At 39.8% G+C, this 7832-nt stretch overlaps 1 pseudogene; it reads left to right on the top strand.

The window, feature by feature from the left end:
• Nucleotides 1-1021, top strand: LOC110220044 (olfactory receptor 13H1-like; annotated as a pseudogene).
• Nucleotides 1022-7832: the final 6811 nt, after the last annotated feature.

Below are 7832 nucleotides of genomic sequence, written 5' to 3'. Positions count from 1 at the left end.
ATGGTTCAAACAGCCCAGGTAAGCTTGCCTATTAAGAGAAATGTCAAAGGTTAGCAAGTCCACTTTATGACTCTGTGTGTGTATTGATTTTCCCCTTTAGGAGTTGAAGATAGTGAAGGAAGGCCGCAGATAGAAGAAATAACACAGCTGTGACCTATTTTATTCTGGCTGGGCTTTCAGAGTACCCTAGTGTTCAGGTCATCTTTTGCCTGCTCCTGGTGTCTTATCTTGTCATGTTGCTTGGGAATACCCTTGATCTACTATGATTCCAGTCTCCACACCCCCTGTACTTCTTTCTCAGCAACCTGTCCTTCCTGAACATCTGCTACACATCAAGGGTGCCCCAGATGATCATTGACTGCTCAGCCAGAATTCCCACCATCTCCCTTGGTCAGTGCTTGGCACAGATGTGTGCTGGCCTCTACTTTGGGATTGTGAAATGCCTTCTACTGGACGTCACAGCCTATGACCAGTGCATGGCCATTGGTGATCCACTGCTATCCAGTGAGGATGGGTCTCCAGCTCTGTGCCTTGCTGGCAGGGGGTACCTGGGTCTCAGCCTTTCTGCTCAGCATGGTGCCTACCATGACCTTGCCCCTGGCCACCACATCTTCAACCACTTCTTCTGTGAGGTCCTCGCCATCATCAAGCTTGTCTGCAACGATCTACATTTTAATAAATTGCTCATGATGGCCACCAGCTCCCTGACTCTCCTGGCACCCTTTGTCTTCATCCTTGCTTCCTATGGGCGCATCCTTGGGGCTATGTTGAAGATCCGCTCAGCTGAGGACAGAAAGAAGACTCCTGTAGCTCCCACCTCACTGTGGCAGTCATCTTCTATAGAACAGCCACTGCCACGTACATGATGCCCCAGGACAAGGCCAGCGGGGAGGTAGACAAGTTTGCTCCCCTCTTATATGGTATCATGACTCCCATGCTCAATCCCCTCATCTACAGTCTTTGGAACAAGGATATGAAGGGGGCCTTATAGAAACCCTACGGGGAGAAAAATGCCCCCTAGGCAGACATCCTTTGATCCCTTAAGAGGATGCTTAGTGTTTGTGGAGTTGTGAACTGATCCAACCATTCTGGAGAGCAATTTGGAATTATGCCCAAAGGGTTATAAAAACTGTGCATACCCTTTGACCCAGAAATACCACTTCTAGGACTATATCCCAGAGAGATCATAAAAATGGGAAAAGGACCCACATGTACAGAAATATTCATAGCAGCTCTTTTTGTGGTGACAATGAATTGGAAATTGAGGGGATGCCCATCAACTGGGGAATGGCTGAACAAGTTGCAGTCTAGGAATGTAATGGAATACTCTTGTGCTATAAGAAATGATGAGCAGATGAACTTCAGAAAAACCTGGAAAGACTTGTATGAACTGATGCAGAGTGAAGTGAACAGAACCAGGAGAACCCTGTACACAGTAACAGCTATATTATGAGATGACCGGCTTTGATAGACTTAGCTCTTCACAGCAATGCAAGAATCTAAAACAACTTCAAAAGACTTATGACAGAAAATGCAGTCCACCTCCAGGAGTTGGAATGCAGATTGAAGCACACTGTCTGCTCTCTTTTGTTGTTGTTTCTTCTTTCCCGCGGTTTCTCTTCCATTGGTTCTAACTCTTCTTTACAACATGATTAATGTGAAAAAATCTTTAATAGGAATGTACACATAGAGCCTATATCAAATTGCATGCTGTCTTGGGGGGGGGAGGAGAAGGAAGGGAAGAAAATTTAGAACTCAAAATCTTATGGAAGTGAATGTTGAAAGCTAAAATAAATTAATTTTTAAAAAAGAAGAGAATTCTTATTTTAGTGGATGGAAGACTGGCCTTAAAGCAGAAAGACCCAGGTTTAAAGATCCCCCTGACACCTGCTATGATGGCTGTGTGACCCTGGACAAGTCAGTTGTCCCTCTGCGCTCCAGGCACTGCTCAAGGACCATGAGGCACAGAGAAGGTACTTGCCTGCGGCAAGTTTCCTCCTCAGGAATGCCACATCCTAATTAAATTTCAGGATTGGCCTATGTGGCCTCTGAGGTCCATTTCTACTTTAAAATTCTATTTTTCTCTGAAGTAACAATCTCTCTGGACCCCAGTTTCCTCATCAGTGGAACAAAGGGCCTGCACTAATGCAGAGATTTTTGAGATTTTCTGTGTCATGAGTCCCTGTTAAAACCTAGTGAAGCCTACTGGCTCCTTCAGAGAATAGTGGTGTTTGGTTTGGGTTTTTTGTTTGTTTTTGGTGGAGGCCATCAAGGTTAAGTGACTTGCCCAGGGTCACATGGCTAATAAGTATCTGGAGTTTGGATTTGAACTCAGGCCCTCCTGACTCCAGGGTCAGTGCTCTATCCACTGTACCACCTAGCTGTCCCAGAAAATAACATTTTTAAGGGCATAACATTAAAATAAATTAAAGGAAACTACTTATATGAAGGTATAATTATAAAAACATTTCTAAATAAAAGCAAGTTCACAGACCCCAGGTTGAGTATCCATGAACAAGGTGGTGTGTCAGGTCCCTCAAGTTTTCACATGCTTGAGCTATAGCATCTGCCCTTCCTTTCATGAAATACTGGGCTGGAGATTTCCCAGATCACAGATGAATGTTGCATATGTGGATTTTTGTACCACTGGTTGCCATTTTTGATCCTAACGGGGTAGGAGAGGGAAAATGGGGGAACATGGATTCTCAATATATATTTGCCACTTGGCATGCTAACTCTCCTCCACATGAGGGGAGAAACTTTCTCATGTTTAAGACACAACCTCATGGTTTGAATAAGAAAGAAGGAAAGTAGTCCTTTTGGCAAATCAAAACTAATTGAGGCCCAGTTGATAACAGTTCACATTTCCCTAGCATAAGACCCTGTCAGCAAGGTCTTGGGCCTTTCACAGCCCATTTGGCCATCTCATTAGAGGTTTGGTCCCCAGCATTCTGGGGGTCAAGAACACTGCAATGGAGGCCCTTACCAAGTCGTGGTTTTCAAGCAAAGATCACTTAAGAATGAGTGGGGGGAATGCTAAATTCCTATCACAAGGTGATATAAGTTCTTCTGATAGGCCTAACACAGTACAAATCCTATGAATGAATCCCAAGTAATAGAATCATTGCTACATGGTGGGTTAATTACTCATAACTCTCATCCTTGCAGCATTAACCAACATAACCACTCAAACTTAATTCTGTTTTCCTCAACTTACTGATACAGTCACCAACACCCATTAAATAACAATGGTCTGAGAAAAGACTTGTTTAATTCAGTAGAGGTATCAAAATTATTTGCACAGTTTTAATATTTCTAGTTGTCACACTGAGTTTTTTTTCCCCTTAGGCAAATTCTAATTTTAAAGGCAATCAGTTCTTGCCCAAGTTTTTCCACTATCTATTCTAAGGTATCAGTTCTCCTTTCTAGTCTTTCCTCCTGAGTTACTGCAGGTTGTATTTCACATTTCATTTCTGCTGGGTGCTTTTGCAATCCTTGTGGATTACAAATTACTAATACTTACAGAAACATAAATTAAAGCAACTTTCAGTTTCCACCTTACACCAATCAGATTGGCAAAGATGACAAAAGAGGAAAATGACAAATACTAGAATTGCTAGTCCAGGAAAACAGGTACACTGATGCATCACTGGAAGAGTTGTGAACTGCTCCAACCATTCTGAAAAGCAATTTAGAACCATGTTCAAAAAGTCATTAAACTGTACCTGCCATTCGACCTGATAAAATCACTGCTAGTCCTACACTCCTAAGAGATCAGAGGAAGAATTTCATGGTCTTTTTGGATAAACTATTAATACTTGCCACTGGCAAGATACTGAGAAGGTTAAAAAGAAAAAAAAAAGATGAAATCTTTATTCCTGAAAGACTAGATTTAACCCTGGCTCTTAATAAATGAGTCAATGAAGAGATCCATATAAATTGAAGTAAAAAATGAGTGAGTTAAAAAGATCATACTATAATTAATGAATATTATACCTCAAAGAAAAATAAGCCAAAAACTCCAAATGAAGAAGGGAATTCTTCACCTTACCAGAGATCACTGGAAAACAAGAAATTCCACAATGGCTTAAAAGATCAAACTTGTAAAGAAATATTATGAGACACCTAGGTGACACAGTACATAGAGCACTGGCCTTGGAGTCAGGAGTATCTGAGTTCAAATCCAGCCTCAGACACTTACTAGCTATATGACTCTGGGCAATTCACTTAAACATAATTGCCTCTAAGGAAAAAAGAAATTAAAAAAATAAAATAGTAGGATGGCAATTAGGTCAGAAAGTAGAACTCTCAATAAAGAAATAACTAAGACAATAGAGTAAGCAACTTAGAACACTTGATAGAGAATCTCACCAAAACATTAGAGACTCTTAATAAGTTAATGATGAATTTACAACTCAAAAATACAGAAGTGGAAGAAATTTACAAAAATAAATAAAAAGACGATCACTTTGAAACAACATATAGTTCAACATTAACTGAAGGGATTGCCTTTGAAAGCAATATGAAAGTAAAAGGATCATAGATTCTCAAGTAAAATATGTTGTCTTTGAAAACTGTACATCATACTGTAGCAAATAATATGAGGTACTTGACCAGAAATAAAACAAAGTGTGAGTGCTCACATCCACAGGTCACCACCAAAGAAAAACCTCATGACTGAAAGGAAGAGATAAGCTGTGGTTAAGATTCAGAATTTCAATGCTGAACGACAGATCCTGCATGCAACCAGGAGAAAGGCCTTCAGCTCTGTGGTAACATCATTTCAAATAATCCAGTATTGCTCCATATTCACAAGAAAACAGACAAAAGATTAGATAATAATAAGAGATGTATCTGCAATTCCTGGGGGGAAAAAAAGCGAATGCAGTATTCCACTTAAAAACCTCGCAATCAAGAAAACCCAAGAACAATAAATTAGTATATTATCCAGAAAAGACTAAACTTTAAAATCAATTCTCTTAGGTTTCAAGGTTATTATCGTTTAATGATTTTGATTTTTAATGGGCTATAATGTGAAAGAAGGTTAGACTTCAACTTTCTTTACTTAGTTAACACAAACAGAACTAGGGATATTGGGTAGATGTTGCTGAGAAGCAGATTTCAGAATAATCTAAGGAATTCCTAATAAGTAGATACATCCCAAAGTGGAATAGCATGCCTTAAGAAATAGAGTTATTTATCATTAGATGCGTTTAAAAGGAGGCTAGATGACTATCAAAGATATGTAGAGGTTTCTTACACTGGTACAGGTAGAATTAGATGGTCTCTGAGATGCTGTCCAGCAGTGATAGACTCTGATTTCCTGGTTGGAGTTCCTAAATTATCATTTATTAGCCACTACATCTCCCTTAGTTTCAGGTGTTTTTTTTTAATCTGTAAAATGGAGATACTCTGTCTTGTTGGCTTTATGTAATTATTAAAAGTATTAAATGAGATGATGGAAGTAAAAACACTTTGGAAATTGTGAAAATGCCTTCAAAATGCCAACTGCTATTAATATCATCAGAGTTGTAAAGTGGACAAAAGAGACAGGAACCTTCCCTCTTTCCTGTTCTTTCTGAGCATATGGCTCTATCGCCTTAGCAAGCTCCTTAATTTCAATGAGGATAGGATCTATCTATACTCCTCTGTAAAATGGGGATATTATATAATGCTTGCTATACATACTAAGAAGGGAGATGGTTAGCTACCACCAGCTACAGTTCTAGGGCTCATAACAACAATAATGACTACAACATGAAATGTTTATTGTATTCTGTAATTTGTAAAATGTTTTGCCTATACTATTTTATTAAACCCTCATAAGAGTCCTGTGAAGTAGATGTTACACATAACCTTATCCTTGTCTTACAAATGAGAATGTGAGTACAAGAGAGATTAACAGGTAATAACATTGTATTAAATGTTCATAAGAAAGGTGTCAAAAATAGTTCTAAGTGAGATCTGAAGGGGAAGACAAAGTAGAGATTCAAAACATGGTAACAATGTTAATGAGAGCTAAAATTCTAAGACTATTTTAGGTAAAATGAGAGTTGTGGACCAGAAAATCATTAAAAGCCCTTCCCAGCTCTGACATTCTGTGTTCTAAGGACCCCTTCCACTCTGTAATTCAATATTCTATGATTGAATTGATCACACTGATGAACTAACTGTTCTCCTATGGTGTGAGCTCTCTCTCTCTCTCTCTCTCTCTCTCTCTCTCTCTCTCTCTCTCTCTCTCTCTCTCTCTCTCTTTCTCTCTCTCTCTCTCACACACACCACACACACACACACACACACACACACACACTTCAGCTGTCATAAGGTGTTTTCCCAGTAGTTGAATCACTTAATTTTCTGAGTGGATTTAATAATTACATCTTGACAAACTCCCCGCTAATGACTCTAAGTGAGTCAGAAAGTTTACTTTTGATTCCCAAGCCATTTTCAACACTTCTTATTTTAACGAGCACTCTGCCCTTGGAGGACCCTTCCTGCAGCCCCTGGAGGAAATAAAAAGAAGAGGTAAAGGGCAACTTATCCTCCAATTACTATCCTCCTTTCTTTTTGACTCATTCCCCATGACAGCCCTCATTGCAAGGGGATTCCCCTGTGACTGTGTCAGAGATTGGAAAAGTATGGCGAGAGAAAGAGGGAGAGCTTGGCTTGGGGATGTTGGGAAATCCAACTTTCCAAGGTTCTTTACATTTGGAAGACTGAGTCTCACTTGTTCCTGAAGCCACCTGTTGCTACTGGAAAAGATGGGCTGGACATCCTTGGGGAAGACTTTGTTCTGGGTATATGTTCATGGGTGACTTGGTGAAGAACAAATTTATGAATCAGAGGTAAGGGGAGAGGGTATGGAAACAGGGCCAGCTTTCAGAATCTCTCCCCATACTGTCACTTCCTTTTTCCTGAACAATTGGGCAAACCAGAAGAGTAAAGAGTGAGAGTCTGGAGAGTGGAGAAGGATATAAAGGGCTGTGGATGGACATATAAAAGGGGAAGTTGTGAATCAGACAGTAAAATGTTCTTGAGGAATTTATCTTCATAAAATAATATCACATGTGAAAGGTATCTTAGAACATAAAAAGTAGCAGAGTTATAAGTTTTTTTAGAATAATAATAAGGATAATGCACCTGCAAAGCACTTTACATCCATCATTTCATTTTATCCCCATACAATCCTAGGAATAGTAGGTGCTAGATTGTGCCCATTTTACAGATGAGGAAACTGAGGATCAGAAAGATTAAGTGACTTGTCCAGGGTCCCACAGCTAGCAAGTGTCTGAATCAGTGTGCAAACTCAGGTCTTCCTGGCTCCAAGTCAAGGGCTCCATTCACTACATCACCTAGAAGCCTCTAGGACATGGAATGTCAAATCTGGGAAGATCTTAAAACTATATAACTATAGGACCATGCATCTAAAACTGTAAGCCATCTAGTCAACCTCATTTCCATATGAGGAAACTGAGTCCCAGAGAGATTAAGTGCTTTGTACAATGTCATACAAATAGAGGGCCTCAGAGGCGTGATAGTATGCAGAGTCAGAATGTCAGAGCTGGAAGAAACCTAAAAATGGAGGACATAGAAGGTCAGCCATGGGCTGCATCTTTGGAAGATGACCACTTAAGTCCTCTTTTCAAAGAAACTAGAGAGGTAAAATGGTTTGACTTTGGTCACACACAAGACAGTGGCCAAGCTATGAGTTGCGGCCTGGCCATGTTGACTGTTTCATTTGAGCCTTGCGGTTACCCTATTATGGTAAAGATGAGAAAAATTGAGTTCAAAGAGGCTGTAACTTTCCTAATGACATATAACTAACTAGTAAA

The sequence above is a fragment of the Phascolarctos cinereus genome, unplaced genomic scaffold, assembly GCF_003287225.1.
Source record: "Phascolarctos cinereus isolate Bilbo 61053 unplaced genomic scaffold, phaCin_HiC Scaffold_726;HRSCAF=1367, whole genome shotgun sequence".
Lineage (NCBI taxonomy): Eukaryota > Metazoa > Chordata > Mammalia > Diprotodontia > Phascolarctidae > Phascolarctos > Phascolarctos cinereus.
Note: the sequence above shows the minus strand (reverse complement) of the source record. Positions and strands in the feature narration are given on the sequence as shown.